Raw genomic sequence first — 17,569 nt, forward strand, 5'->3', positions numbered from 1 at the left:
TGCCAAAAATGTTACTTGTGATGTTTTAGTTAATTATGATAACTTCCAGAAAAGAAAAAAGGGTAACTTTGAACTTCGTGCCTTTTGTAAGTAAACTTGAGCTAGGAAATCTTGCTCTTATAAATTTTAACATTTTACATTTTCTTGATTTTCATACTTATTAAATCATAACTTTGATTCAGCATTATTTTTTTTAGCATTTTACTATTAGCATAGCTAACAGTCTGGATAAATTCATACCTCATAGAAATCATTGGGGACTTTTAATGCTTAAAGTACCTGGATAAATTCATACCTCATAGAAATCATTGGGGACTTTTAATGCTTAAAGTACCTAAGTGCTCAATTTGTAATTAATTAAAAATAATTTGTCCAAATAAAATAAAAGGAATACACAGGGCCTTTATTTTTATATAACCTCCCTTTATTTTAAAATCCATTCACAATATAAAGAACCTTAGCACAACATCAATTTAATTTTCATAAACTCTTAGCCAAAGAAAACATGTCAAAAGAGATAATTTTTTCAAAGACAGAAAAAACACATGCTCAACTATACTTGCATTTTAAATATTGAATGTTCTAATCATTTCAGTCGATAATTTTCCTTTTAAAGGGATTAAGATATTTAATTATGTTCATGAAATAACATATTGTAAGCATGCATCTAAGTAACGATTTTCAAAATAGAAATGATTAAATTGTGGGCTTTTCAACCTAATAAAGACCTAATTTATTAATAAATTGTTTTTTATATTCTCTAGGGAAGCTTTGCTCAATATATGGAATTAAACTAATGTCTATACAATTCCAAATCAATTATATTTTTGTTTTAAATAAGTTTGGGGAGTATGTGTATAATATACTCTCAGTTTTTTGGTAATAGATTTAATTCTACTCTGGAAGTAATCTTATAGTAAAGATAAGCTAAATATTAGTTTGTCCTTAGGCGGAAATTAGTTGAATACATAATTTTTTCTAGCTTTTCAACAACTGTTTGGGCATTGGGTTAGACAGCTTATCAAGTGCTTAACCATCCTAGCCTTTACAGAACTTTTGGCTACTTCAAGGGAAAAGCAAATATAGTAACACAATGAAGGATATTGCGTTACGCATTTCAGTCTATTGTTCTAGATTTTGTTGGCTCACTCCTTGCCAAGATCAACATAAAGGAACTTTAAGTCGCCAGTGAAGTGCTGACAGAGAACAAATTGCCATCCTTAGTACCAACATGTATCCGTGTTTTTTCACATAAAAGCGAGCGTCTCTTCTGTCTTTTTCATGACGGTTTTAAACCTAAGGCTGAATATAGGCCTATAGCACTGGAAAGTGTGCAAAGTCTATACTTATATCTCCAAAACTGTGGCAGGCACAGAGCAAGTGTCCTACAAATGCATAAAAAATTCTGATGCTATACCATTGATATGTCCTCTTATATGATATTCATCATACAAATATTACACCACTAATTATTCACAATGCACAGAAACAGTTCTTTGTTCTCAGGCCACACCTCTCCTTCCCTAGCATTGCCTCACTCTTCAAAATTTGCCATTTGATCTACTGACCTACTTTTCTGTTGCCGTGTATGAAACATGCCTCTCCTTGGCTCTTCAGGAAGTATTTGGCTTTGCTTAAAACCAGCTCTGAGAGAACTGTCACTGTGATCTCTTGGGTAAGATTAATTCTAGAGCCTGCTGGCCTCTTGGCCAAGTTTATTACTACTAATAAATCACAGTTGGGCCACCCACCCCTTCTGTCTCCTCTCTTTGTCAATAGTCTCCAGAAATCTTCTTTAGCCCTCACTGTCATGGTGCTCAAGATTTACAAGGTCTTGCTCCTGCCTGATCCACTTTGAGAACTCCCATTAATTTCAGTGTACAGGTTCACGCATATATAGAATTAGTCAAAAGATTCTGAAGTGTTAGCTCAAGCTGTCAAATTAATGGAATTTAAGCAGACTTTCTTTACATGCCGGGAATTTAACAATACAGAAATTAAGAAAAAAATTATTTATTCCCTGGGGATATCTTCTTCACATATATGTAAATATTAAAGCAGGATATCATTTTGAAGCTATTCTTTCATTAAAATTTCTAGTTTATACGATGTTGGCAGGCAGGGCATCCTATATTACCTGAGGGTTTTTTGCTTTGTTTGTTTGCTTTAAGTACTGATACATCTACAAACTTTAGACTGTAAAGCAGATGGCTGATCACTTTAGAGTTGCCAAGGAGTAGAAATGTTAGTAACGTATACAACTCTGACTTGTCCCCTTTTCTGTTCAGCAGGTTACTAAGCCATGTCTCCTTCCTAGCTCCTGACACATTCTTAGGAAAGGAAGTTTTGTCAACCTAGAATTACAAATGTAAAGATAGTATCAGATACAAAAATCAATCGTATAGCTCAAAGAAAGCCTTTATTTTTAAAAATCTGGTGTTTTGGGCAACCAATTCACTTTTCCCTTATTTTACAAAGATCAATTGAAATCCAAATACTTTGGTTTGGAATTTATTAATCCAAACTCTTGCTTGCCTATCCAAAAGCAATTCTGCCCATCTTTTATAAGAGCAATCTGATATTAAGTTAAACTAGCAGTATACTCAAGGAAGATATCTACTCACCTCACCTTTTCTCCCCTTCCCCAACTGTAGAAGATCCACCTTGATGAATCTGGCATCCAATTCTCCATTTCCAGGCATTGTGAGTCCATGACCTCTGACCCACTGGTGCAGATGAAACTGGGGATAGGCTGCTGAAGGTAGTTGGGAAGATTTCCTTCTTTTATAAGGAAAAGGAGGGAGGAGAGAGAGAGAGGGAGAGCGCGTGCAGTGTGAGAAGAAGCAAACATCTCTACTTTCTTCTTCTTTGCCTTCTCTCTCTTGCATCTTCCTTCCTCGGTTACTGTGCTGGAAGCTTCTGAGCTCCTGCAGCCGTCTTCCAGCCATGAATGGAAGTGCCGTAAATGGGGGAAAGCGGGCCTTGACATCATCTCCCTGGTGACTTAGCCAATCCAAGGAGGCTCCTTCTCTTGCAGGTCTTGTCATGTAGTTTGTTTGTTTGTGTTGTTTTTACTGAAACCAAAAATGTCATTGTTGATACAAGGACATAATCTTGACAGATCTATCAAAAGTTGAGCTATTCAATGTCTGCATAGAAAAGCCCGCCATGGGAAACTTTTAAATGTATATGAAGCATAATATAGGAGAAGCCGAGTGCTGAGAAGTTAACTTGTCTCACAACATGTGGAGGCTGTTCTTCCAGAAATCTATGATACAGGAGAACTCTTCAGGCTACAGTGGTCTAACATATAGAATCACTCACCTTCCTCCTGTGTGATGCGTCAGCATTTGACTCATGCCTTGATTGTAAAATTCATCATGTAGTTTTGTAAAGAACAACATCTATTTGTCTTCCTTGCTTGTCCATAAATCAACTGATATTTTTATATTAGAAATAGATTTCTTTTGGTATATAATCAGATAATGCGGAATGAAGCTGAAAAGATACATATATATACACACACATGTAAATGTATATATTTGAAAAGATTTTAAATGTATATCTCTCTATATATCTTTAAAAAATTATTATATTTATATATCTATGTCTATATATGTATGAATATACACACATATCTATCTATCTAGCTATCTAGCTGTCTGTCTACCTATTTATAAACTTCTTATAGGTTTTTTCTCTCCTCAGTATTAATTATTCATAAGGGGGGTAGAAGATAATGCCTAGAATTAAGTAGACATGGATATAACATATACATTATGTATATAATATATACATTTCAGTGTTGGTGCCGAAGACCTACTCTATCTTTTCTCCGGATTTAGTGAAAAAGGTTGGATATCTGCATTACTTTAATAACCATCACAGGTATTTCTGTTGACCAGTCAGTTCTGAGAACTGCTTGCCTTGACAATAGGCAACAGAGAAGCAATGACAAATTGCATCCAGAAACTGTAGAGTACAGCCACTAATATATTAATTGAAAAATAAAAGAGTGCCCAATAATAAATGCCATTCTTTCTAGTGTATCAGATGAATTCTAACAAAAACAACAACAAATTCAGCAGCTTCAAATAGAATTCAAACCAGCCTCAGGATCCTTCTTATTTTCTTTATTATCTTGTTAGTTCCATATCATTTTCACTCTGCCTGCACTTACCTGTCTCAGTTTAATGGATTTCTAATTGGGAAAGTACAATATTCAGAGCTATCAAAAGCAGGTCGTTTCAGGGGTATGGCTGTTGGAAGGTTTCACTTATATTCCTCTAATCACTGAAACACCAATGAGAGTGACTTCAAGCCCAAGTGACACTAATACTTTGGCACTCTCTAAGACTGTGTCTATTCAGGGCAAAGTGAACTGAAACTCCATCAGAAAAGAAAATAAGGGCCATTCTCAGCCAGAGAGCTCATTATCATGATATTTGTCTCTGATGCTTCTAAACTGTCTTTGTGGATGGACCTGAATTCATAAATCATTTATACAGCTCTAGTTCACTTTAGTTGTTTAAGATCACTTCTAGAATAGGGTTTCAGTGAAGGCCTTTGAGAAATATTCAAATAAATGGAAAGTTTTGTTTAAAATATTTTATGCAAATACAGTAGTCCCCTTTCATCTGCAGGGGATACTTTCCAAGACCCCCAGTGGATGCCTGAATTCATAGCACCAAACCGGGTGTATACTGTTTTTTTCCTATACACACGCACCTATGATAAAGTTTAATTTATAAATTAGGCACAGTAAACAATTAACAATAATAATAAAACAGAACAATCATAACACCATATTGTAATAGAAGTTACATGAGTGTGCTCTCTTTCTCAAAATATCCTACTGTATAAATATAATGCCTTCACTAAGCACTTATCAGGCAGCATGGCCATAACTTTTTCAGTTTGAGGTGTGGCAGTGAAACTAGCATGAATTTCTTTTTCTTTCTTCACAATTTCATAGCTGGAAGATTAGTTCTTACCATAGATCTTAGAAACCTCAGGATACAATAGTTTTTCCTAAGGTGGAGAACTTCCATCTTTTCACTTAAAGGAAGTACTTTACAGCTTCTCTTTGGCGTATCTGAATTGCCAGGAACAGTACTCTAGCGATTTTGGGTCGTTATTAAATAAAATAAAGATTACTTGAACACAAGCACTGAGGTACCAAAAGAGTCAGTCTGAAAATCAAGACAGCTACTCAGTGGCTAAGGGGCAGGACACTTGGAGAAAGGGATGATCCATGTCCTGGTTGGAACAGAGCAGGTCAGTGTGAGATTTCATCAAGCTACTCAGAACAGTGTACAACTTAAAACTTACAAATTATTTATTTCTGAAATTTTCCATTTAATATTTTCAGACTGCAGTTGACTGGTGCATAACTGAAACCAGGGAAAGGGAAACCTTAGATAAGTGGGCACTACTATAAGGGGGAACTGCTAAGCAATTTAAATGCAGGTAAACCAAGGAAGGCAGACTCGTATGTGGAAAAATATGTGGTCATTGGAATTCGGCTCCTGCAAAGTACTTGGCTCTGCAAAGTAAGTTATTTAGATTTTTCTGAGCTTCCATTTTCTAATCTAAAAAACAGGGGAAATGATATTTATCTTAGATGATCATTTTAATGACCAAAAGAAAATAGCTACAAAAAAGTTCTTTGTATGTGGTAAGGAAGCACACTGTAAAGGTCAGCTAACATCACTGTAATTATTAAAATGACTTAGTGGGAGTTCCCCTTGGAAATATGACTATAGTATTGTACGTTATCACTAAATAAATGTAGAAACCTAAATCTAAAGAGATAAAAATAATTAGCATAAGATGGAAATAACAAAAGAATAACATATGAGCTAGGTAATTTTATCTGTTCTTAAAGAGTTCATCAAAAGTTCAACCATTATTCAGTAACTCTATGCATGATTTGAATTCTCTGATAATCATTTTTCGGGGTAAAAGTACTTAATTAATTTATTCTTCTATTTTTCTTAAAATTGTGAATACACTTAGCAAATGTATTAGTTTTTGAACTGTGGGGCATAGAAATATATGAAGATAGAATTCCTAACCGCACAGTTTATAAAATAATTTAAAAAACGCTAAATAATGGTTTTATACAAACAGTAAGATAAATAAACAACGAATAGGTGAAGTAAAAGTTAGACACACATGTGAAAGAAGACTTAGTGGGATTTCTCCCATAATTAAGGGAACCACAGAACAAAAAGCAAATGTTAGTGATGAATTATGAATTGGATTCTTAGTAAGAGATATCACATAAGGGATACTGTTGAGGATCTTGAAAGAAGAGTAGAATTTATACAGCCATATTTGAGGTATCATTACATGTTAGGCAGAAAGATAATTGTGAGGATAAATAAATTCTGGAGTCACAAAATCCCTTACCATGTCCATTGAAACCAGATTCAATGGACAAGAATGAGACTCGCAAACTTGACTGAGGCTGGATCGTAGGAACCCATTAAGGGTTAAGAGAAATTTATAAAGGGTGGTTTAAAGTACACTTTGACACAAAATAATGACACTAAGTTTACACGCTGATGTGCGTGTAAAAGGAGAGATACACAGATTGAAGAGTGTGTAAACTAAACTATATAAAAAATTTGAAAACTAAAATGCAAGTTAGAAAAATGTTCTTATTTTTATTTATTTATTTTTTTAAATTTTTATTTTTTGACTGCTCCATGTGGCTTGTGGGATCTTAGTTCCCCGACACCAGGGACTGAACCCAGGCCCACGGCAGTGAAAGTGTGGAGTCCTAACCACTGGACCACCAGGGAATTCCTGGCAAGTTAGAAATTTGAAAAAATGTTTTAACATATACAGTAGACACATTTCAGAATAAACAGCTTTTAGAAATCAATAAGAACAATAAAAATTTTAAAAAGTGCTCTGAAAGACAAATGACCAAAGTTTATCAATGAAAAATTCATCAAATAAACCATAAAAAATACAAATAACCACATGAAAAAAGTCAAACTACAGAACAAACAAATAATGTAAATTGAAACAGTGTAAAGGTGTAACATACCTTTCAAGTTGATAAAAATTTACTTTAATGACAATATAATATATCCATCAAGGTTCAAAGAAAAGGGCATGTCACATACATTTGTTAGGTAAGATGAATTTGTCCTTTATGAAAAAAAAATTTTGATATATAACAAGTGGCTCAATATTTTCTTCCTAGTCCGAGTAACACTAAATATAGGAATTCATTCTAAGCAAATTATTTTGATTGTGTCCAAGGACCTTATCCTTAAAGATGTTCATTATATTGTTATTTAATATATAAACCTGGAATTGTTTACAATGGATTTGAGGCAGGGCCAGCAAGTACAGCCTCACAGAATGCAGCAATTCATATAAACTATGATTCAAATAGATAGTCCTAGAATTTTGCAAAGTTCTGATTTGAGATATTATTTACATAAATTATTGAAATATATATATAATACAAAGATGGAATTACATTTATAATCTAAAATTGATGTTAATGAAAATGTTAATATAAAAATATATTAATGATATATTAAATGAAAAAAGCAGTTAATAAGATGATATATATGTAAAATTCAAAAATAAAATAAAGAAAATACTATAAATAAAGCACACGCACACTACCAGAACAAAAGTCTAAAAACAGACACAAATAACTATTTTTAAAACATATGGGTAGTAGATTTGTTTTCATTTTATGTTTTTCTGCTTTTGCACAATGAATATTTTATTCATATGACTACTTAAATTATGAAAACTAAAAATGGATAAGCACAGGGAAAACATAAAACAATAAAAATATTTAATTTTTTTTAATGTACATTAGGGATAATGTATATGGAATTAGGACAAAGTCAGTTGGAATGGAAATAGGATGTGGAGAACTTATTATAAGATGTTCTCTGGTGAACTTACAGGAGTATTCAGATTTGGAAATCTGCAGATATCTAATTTCTTGTAACAGAAGGTTGTGAGGTTTTCCATAAAACATTCAGGAAATTCATTGGAATCCAAAGGCTATAAGAAGACATCAATCTATAAAGGTTTTTTAAAATTCTGTATACTGACATGTTGTCAGGTTAGGTTGGGTGACTACATTAAGTCTATTTATATTTTTAGAAGAAACGGAAGTAGAATTTTACATTCTTGTGGCACCTGAAAGGTTAATACTCCGAGTTCACCACCTCAGCGTACAGACAACAGAGGTTCCTGTTCAATCCAATCAGAGTGCAAATTCTAATACCTTTGATGTAGTGGTGTCACTGAGGTGGAGACACTCACTGAATAGAATTCCCCAAGGGGATTCAATTAGTCTTCTCACAAAGCCCAAATAAAAGTCAAAAAAGAATTCTCTAATTGTAAATTTAAATCCTACTGACAGGCCCCTCAAATATGAGAGGTCTTGTTTCTTCGGGTTTTAAGATCATCACAATCTCGCTCAGTCTTCAAGTTCCCATCTCAAAACGTTCAATTGTCTCTTGGAGTTAGTTTTATTTGAATGGACATTTTTATAAGGTGATTACCTAAGGATCTTACTTCTCTCCAGGCCTCACCCTCAGAAACACACACACACAGTACAGATCCCAGGCAGCTTGATTTTTCTTAATTCTAACAACTATATTTCAATGGAAAAAAATCTGGCAGAGCGAACTCCACTTTCAAGTGTGAAGAAATACTGCAGTGAAGCCTTATCTTTGATCTTTCTCTCTACAAGTGCTTTTTCTTTTCTTTCTTTATTTTTTTAACGATGATAGTGAAGCCTGAGTAGGAGCACAGATTAATTTTATCATGGAGGAAATTACCTTGATCCAAGGGTAGTGTCTACTATACTATCAGGTCAGTGATCCTAGAAATAAGAAGCCTTCAACAGACTGAATTAAAATGCTTGCATTGGATGGTTTATTAAATCCAATGCTGTGAGAATCTCAAGAAGATGGATGGGGTAAGCTAGAGCACATAAAATACTGTACAAACAAAGCAGCAGGATCATACGAATCCTGGGATACACACTGTTCAGACATCCTTTTTCTCTCAGAGTGAGTGTGGAGGATGCTTGGGGCCACTGACATACAGGAGTTCTGTCTGAGGGTTTCAAGCCCCAATTGGCCTGGTCACAGCTGTAGCTCACCAATTAGCTGTCTGAGCAGCTCTGGATTTTATGTGCTTCTTGGGGAGAGGACACTTGGCACCAGAAGGGGTGTCACCAACGGAAAGCTTAATTAAGACTTCCTGATTATGGTGTGTCACCTGTGCCTCATGTATACTTAGTGTATCAAAAACATTCAATACCTTAGACACCTCATGTATATTTAATGCCTGGTGAACATTTAGTGTCTCTTACATTTAGGGCCTCATGTATATTAAGAGTCTTTAGTATTCCATGCATATTAGGTGTCATTTTGTCCTTTCATCCCTTTCTATGTTCACACATATGCACTACTCAACAATGCTTTATCTGTTCTAACTCATCTTATGAGTTTCATCAGCCCCATCTGTTTTTTGTCCTCAACAGCAAGCTTGAATGTTCTCAAGCAATACAACATATGCACATGATAGATTAAAAATAATATTTATATTTCTAAATGCCAAAATATAAGACAAGGCATCTTCTTTTTCTTAAAAGTACCCTTAAAGTATAAGGGAACCATCTTATACTATAGTCTTATAGCACAGTTCTTTCTTAATTGCTTTCTGTTAGACAACAAAGTATCATTTGGAGAAAAAACATTGCCAGAAAGTATACAAATTATCATTAGTTTGATAAGTTATGTGATTCATCTGAACAATTCCTACATTTATATTATATATACATGCATACAAATATAAATAGGGAGGTGGATGATTCAGAGCTGCTTTCATATTTAGTAACAATTCTCATGGGAGTGACTTCCATATGAGATGTCAATTTAATCATGCCTTTTTTACAGGCTTTACAAAGTAGTATAATAGAGTTTACATTGTGCAGATCAAAAGTGTACCACCACAGGGTGAATGGGGGAAAAGTCAGAATACACTGAAAATGAGAATTTGTATACAAACATTCTCATAGCAACACCATACACAGTTTTAGAAGTGGTGTATTTCAAAAATGGAATAAAATGAAAGAGTGTGTGCTTGGACCTACAGTGATGATGAAGTCAGAAAGTGGTTCTAGTTTGATGAAGACACCAAGGTCCAGGATTCACATTAAGAAGTTGCAAAAAGTTTTCCATGATCTGAAACAATAGAAAAAAATCTAATTATATAATATGTGGTTTTTTTATATGTTACTGAAGAATAGAGTTAATATAAGTGCACATGTAACTATTTCATCTTCATTCTTGAATATGAAGATGAACATAATCAAGTTGACCAAAAATTCTTCTCTTTTGTACTTCAATAATGAAAATGAGGGATTACTTTGTATTCGAAATCACCTTAAAATCTAACATCAAAGCTATTATAAGTGTAATATGTGATCATTATAGAACTTGAGACTAATACAAAAAAACATGAAAAATTTTTCAAAAAGTATCCCCACCCATTAGTAATTGTCACTATTTTGTGGTATTTCCCAGAAATTTTTCTGAACATATTTACATTTATATAATTAGTATCAAATGTGTGTATACATATATATATATATGTGTGTGTGTATTCATTTATTTATGTAGTCACTTTTCAGCATGTAAAACAAATAGTAATTGAGTTCATTTTATGAAAAGACAAGACCTGTATGTCACTACAAAACAGAAACAGGGGAGGATAGAGAAGATGGCGGAAGAGTAAGACGCGGAGATCACATTCCTTCCCACAGATACAGTAGAAATACACCTACACGTGGAACTGCTCCTACAGAACACCCACTGAACGCTGGCAGAAAACGTCCGACCTCCAAAAAGGCAAGAAACTCCCCCTGTACTTGGGTAGGGCAAAAGAAAAAAGAAATAACAGAGACAAAAGAATAGGGACGGCACCTGCACCAGTGGGAGGGAGCCGTGAAGGAGGAAAGGTTTCCACGCACTAGGAGCCCCTTCGCGGGCGGAGACTGCGGGGGGCGGAGGGGGGAAGCTTCAGAGCCACGGAGGAGAGCGCAGCCACAGAGGTGCGGAGGGCAAAGCGGAGAGGTTCCCGCACAGAGGCTCGGCGCCGAGCAGCACTCACCAGCCCCAGAGGCTTGTCTGCTTAGCCGCCGGGGCGGGCGGGGCTGGGAGCTGAGGCTCGGGCTTCGGTCGGATCGCAGGGAGAGGACTGGGGCTGGCAGCGTGAACACAGCCTGAAGGGGTTGGCGCACCACAGCTAGCCGGGAGGGAGTCCAGGGAAAAAGTCTGCAGCTGCCGAAGAGGCAAAAGACTTTTTCTTGCCTCTTTGTTTCGCGGCGGGCAAGGAGAGGGGATTCAGAGCGCCGCCTAAACGAACTCCAGAGAAGGGCGCGAGCCGCAGCTATCAGCGCGGATCCCACAGCAACAGGGGCGCAGAGGGAAAATCGGAGAGACTCCCGCACAGAGGCTCGGCGCCGAGCGGCGCTCACCAGCCCGAGAGGCTTGTCTGCTCCCCCGCCGGGGCGGGCAGGGCTGGGAGCTGAGGCTCGGGCTGCGGTCGGATCGCAGGGGGAGGACTGGGGCTGGCGGCGTGAACACAGCCTGAAGGGGTTGGCGCACCACAGCTAGCCGGGAGGGAGACCGGGAAAAGGTCGGCAGCTGCCGAAGAGGCAAGAGACTTTTTCTTGCCTCTTTGTTTCGCTGCGCGCAAGGAGAGGGGATTCAGAGCGCCGCCTAAACGAACTCCAGAGAAGGGCACAAGCCACAGCGATCAGCGCGGACCCCAGAGACGGGCGTGAGACGCTGGGGCTGCTGCTGCCGCCTCCAAAAAGCCTGTGTGTGAGCACAGGTCACTCTCCACACCTCCCCTCCCGGGAGCCTGTGCAGCCCGCCACTGCCAGGGTCCCGGGATCCGGGGACAACATCCCCGGGAGAACGCACTGCGCGCCTCGAGCTGGTGCAACGTCACGCCGGCCTCGGCCGCCGCAGGCTCGCCCCGCCTCCTCCGTACCGCTCCCTCCCCGCGGCCTGGGTGAGCCAGAGCCCCCGAAGCAGCTGCTCCTTTAACCCCGTCCTGTCTGGGCGGGGAACAGACGCCCTCAGGCGACCTACACGCAGAGGAGGGTCCAAATCCAAAGCTGAACCCCAGGAGCTGTGCGAACAGGGAAGAGAAGGGGAAATCTCTCCCAGCAGCCTCAGAAGCAGCGGATTAAAGCTCCACAAACAACTTGATGTGCCTGCATCTGCTGAATACCTGAATAGACAACGAATCAGCCCAAATTCAGGAGGTGGACTCTGGGAGCAGGAGATATTAATTTTTCCCCTTTTCCTTTTTTTTTGTGAGTGTATATGTATATGCTTCTGGGTGAGATTTTGTCTGTATAGCTTTGCTTTACAATAGCTTTATTTTACTTCACTATATTATAGCCTCTTTCTTTCTTTCTTTCTTTCTATTTTTTCTCCCTTTTACTCTGAGCCGTGTGGACGAAAGGCTCTTGGTGCTCCAGCCAGGCATCAGGGCCGTGCCTCTGAGGTGGGAGAGCCAACTTCAGAACACTGGTCCACAAGAGGCCTCCCAGCTCCACGTAATACCAAACGGCAAAAATCTCCCAGAGATCTCCATCTCAACATCAAGACCCAGCTTCACTCAACGACCAGCAAGCTACAGTGCTGGACATCCTATGCCAAACAACTAGCTAGACAGGAACACAACCCCATCCATTGGCAGAGAGGCTGCCTAAAATCATAATAAGGCCACAGACACCACAAAATACACCACCAGACGTGGACGTGCCCACCAGAAAGACAAGATCTAGCCTCATCCACCAGAACTCAGGCACTAGTTCCCTCCACCAGGAAGCCTACACAACCCCCTGAACCAACCTTAGCCGCTGGGGACAGATACCAAAAACAACGGGAACTACGAACCTGCAGCCTGTGAAAAGGAGACCCCAAACACAGTAAGATAGGCAAAATGAGACGACAGAAAAACACACAGCAGATGAGGGAGCAGGCTCAAAACACACTGGACTTAACAAATGAAGAGGAAATAGGTAGTCTACCTGAAAAAGAATTCAGAATAATGATAGTAAGGATGATCCAAAATCTTGGAAATAGAATAGACAAAATGCAAGAAACATTTAACAAGGATGTAGAAGAACTAAAGAGGAACCAAGCAATGATGAAAAACACAATAAATGAAATTAAAAATACTCTAGATGGGATCAATAGTAGAATAACTGAGGCAGAAGAAAGGATAAGTGACCTGGAAGATAAAATGGTGGAAATAGCTACTACAGAGCAGGATAAAGAAAAAAGAATGAAAAGAACTGAGGACAGTCTCAGGGACCTCTGGGACAACATTAAACGTGCCAACATTCGAATTATAGGGGTACCAGAAGAAGAAGAGAAAAAGAAAGGGACTGAGAAAATTTTTGAAGAGATTATAGTTGAAAACTTCCCTAATATGGGAAAGGAAATAGTTAATCAAGTCCTGGAAGCACAGAGAGTCCCATACAGGATAAACCCAAGGAGGAACACGCCAAGACACATATTAATCAAACTGTCAAAAATTAAATATAAGGAAAACATATTAAAGGCAGCAAGGGAAAAAAAACAAATAACACACAAGGGAATCCCCATAAGGTTAACATCTGATCTCTCAGCAGAAACTCTGCAAGCCAGAAGGGAGTGGCAGGATATACTTAAAGTCATGAAGGAGAAAAACCTACAACCAAGATTACTCTACCCAGCAAGGATCTCATTCAGATTCGATGGAGAAATTAAAACCTTTACAGACAAGCAAAAGCTGAGAGAATTCAGCACCACCAAACCAGCTTTACAACAAATGCTAAAGGAAATTCTCTAGGCAAGAAACACAAGAGAAGGAAAACACCTACAATAACAAACCCAATACATTTAAGAAAATGGGAATAGGAACATACATATCGATAATTACCTTGAATGTAAATGGATTAAATGCTCCCACCAAAAGACACAGGCTGGCTGAATGGATACAAAAACAAGACCCATACATATGCTGTCTACAAGAGACCCACTTCAGACCTAGGGACACATACAGACTGAAAGTGAGGGGATGGAAAAAGATATTCCATGCAAATGGAAATCAAAAGAAAGCTGGAGTAGCAATTCTCATATCAGACAAAATAGACTTTAAAATAAAGACTATTACAAGAGACAAAGAAGGACACTATATAATGATCAAGGGATCGATCCAAGAGGAAGGTATAACAATTGTAAATATTTATGCACCCAACATAGGAGCACCTCAATACATAAGGCAAATACTAACAGCCATGAAAGGGGAAATTGACAGCAACACAATCATAGTAGGGGACTTTAACACCCCACTTTCACCAATGGACAGATCATCCAAAATGAAAATAAATAAGGAAACACAAGCTTTAAATGATACATTAAACAATATGGACTTAATTGATATTTATAGGACATTCCACCCAAAAACAACAGAATACACATTTTTCTCAAGTGCTCATGGAACATTCTCCAGGATAGATCATATCTTGGGTCACAAATCAAGCCTTGGTAAATTTAAGAAAATTGAAATCGTATCAAGTATCTTTTCCGACCACAACGCTATGAGACTAGATATCAATTACAGGAAAAGATCTGTAAAAAATACAAACACATGGAGGCTACACAATACATTACTTAATAACGAAGTGATTACTGAAGAAATCAAAGGGGAAATCAAAAAATACCTAGAAACAAATGACAATGGAGACACGACGACCCAAAACCTATGGGACACAGCAAAAGCAGTGCTAAGAGGGAAGTTTATAGCAATACAAGCCTACCTCAAGAAACAGGAAACATCTCGAATAAACAACCTAACCTTGCACCTAAAGCAATTAGAGAAAGAAGAACAAAAAAACCCCAAAGCCAGCAGAAGGAAAGAAATTATAAAGATCAGGTCAGAAATAAATGAAAAAGAAATGAAGGAAACAATAGCAAAAATCAATGAAACTAAAAGCTGGTTCTTTGAGAAGATAAACAAAATTGATAAACCATTAGCCAGACTCATCAAGAGAAAAAGGGAGAAGACTCAGATCAATAGAATTAGAAATGAAAAAGGAGAAGTAACCACTGACACTGCAGAAATACAAAAGATCATGAGAGATTACTACAAGCAACTATATGCCAATAAAATGGACAACCTGGAAGAAATGGACAGATTCTTAGAAATGCACAAACTGCCGAGACTGAACCAGGAAGAAATAGAAAATATGAACAGACCAATCACAAGCACTGAAATTGAAACTGTGATTAAAAACCTTCCAACACACAAAAGCCCAGGACCAGATGGCTTCACAGGCGAATTCTATCAAACATTTAGAGAAGAGCTAACACCTATCCTTCTCAAACTCTTCCAAAATATTGCAGAGGGAGGAACACTCCCAAACTCATTCTACGAGGCCACCATCACCCTGATACCAAAACCAGACAAAGATGTCACAAAGAAAGAAAACTACAGGCCAATATCACTGATGAACATAGATGCAAAAATCCTCAACAAAATACTAGCAAACAGAATCCAACAGCACATTAAAAGGATCATACACCATGATCAAGTGGGGTTTATCCCAGGAATGCAAGGATTCTTCAATATACGCAAATCAATCAATGTGATACACCATATTAACAAATTGAAGGAGAAAAACCATATGATCATCTCAATAGATGCAGAGAAAGCTTTTGACAAAATTCAACACCCATTTATGATAAAAGCCCTGCAGAAAGTAGGCATAGAGGGAACTTTCCTCAACATAATAAAGGCCATATATGACAAACCCACAGCCAACATTGTCCTCAATGGTGTAAAACTGAAACCATTTCCACTAAGATCAGGAACAAGACAAGGTTGCCCACTCTCACCACTATTATTCAACATAGTTCTGGAAGTCCTAGCCACAGCAATCAGAGAAGACAAAGAAATAAAAGGAATCCAAATCGGAAAAGAAGAAGTAAAGCTGTCACTATTTGCAGATGACATGATACTATACATAGAGAATCCTAAAGATGCTACCAGAAAACTCCTAGAGCTAATCAATGAATTTGGTAAAGTAGCAGGATACAAAATTAATGCACAGAAATCTCTTGCATTTCTATACACTAATGACGAAAAATCTGAAAGTGAAATTAAGAAAACACTCCCATTTACCATTGCAACAAAAAGAATAAAATATCTAGGAATAAACCTACCTAAGGAGACAAAAGACCTGTATGCAGAAAATTATAAGACACTGATGAAAGAAATTAAAGATGATACAAATAGATGGAGAGATATACCATGTTCCTGGATTGGAAGAATCAACATTGTGAAAATGTCTCTACTACCCAAAGCAATCTACAGATTCAATGCAATCCCTATCAAACTACCACTGGCATTTTTCACAGAACTAGAACAAAAAATTTCACAATTTGTATGGAAACACAAAAGACCCCGAATAGCCAAAGCAATCTTGAGAACGAAAAATGGAGCTGGGGGAATCAGGCTCCCTGACTTCAGACTATATTACAAAGCTTCAGTAATCAAGACAGTTTGGTATTGGCACAAAAACAGAAATATAGATCAATGGAACAGGATAGAAAGCCCAGAGATAAACCCACACACATATGGTCAACTTATCTTTGATAAAGGAGGCAAGCATATACAGTGGAGAAAAGACAGCCTCTTCAATAAGTGGTGCTGGGAAAATTGGACAGGAACATGTAAAAGTATGAAATTAGAACACTCCCTGACACCATGCACAAAAATAAACTCAAAATGGATTAAAGACCTAAGTGTGAGGGCAGACACTATCAAACTCTTAGAGGAAAACATAGGCAGAACACTCTATGACATACATCACAGCAAGATTCTTTTTGACCCAGCTCCCAGAGAAATGGAAATAAGAACACAAATAAACAAATGGGACCTAATGAAACTGAAAAGCTTTTGCACAGCAAAGGAAACCATAAACAAGACCAAAAGACAACCCTCAGAATGGGAGAAAATATTTGCAAATGAAGCAACTGACAAAGGATTAATCTCCAAGATTTACAAGCAGCTCATGCAGCTCAATAACAAAAAAACGAACAACCCAATCCAAAAATGGGCAGAAGATCTAAATAGACATTTCTCCAAAGAAGATATACAGATGGCCTACAGACACATGAAAGAATGCTCAACATCATTAATCATTAGAGAAATGCAAATCAAAACTACAATGAGATATCATCTCACACCGGTCAGAATGGCCATCATCAAAAAATCTAGAAACAATAAATGCTGGAGAGGGTGTGGAGGAAAGGGAACACTCTTGCACTGTTGGTGGGAATGTAAATTGAGACAGCCACTATGGAGAACAGTATGGAGGTTCCTTAAAAAACTACAAATAGAACTACCATACGACCCAGCAATCCCACTACTGGGCATATACCCTGAGAAAACCATAGGTCAAAAAGAGTCATGTACCAAAATGTTCATTGCAGCTCTA

This window comes from Balaenoptera acutorostrata, chromosome 3 (genome assembly GCF_949987535.1).
Source record: "Balaenoptera acutorostrata chromosome 3, mBalAcu1.1, whole genome shotgun sequence".
Lineage (NCBI taxonomy): Eukaryota > Metazoa > Chordata > Mammalia > Artiodactyla > Balaenopteridae > Balaenoptera > Balaenoptera acutorostrata.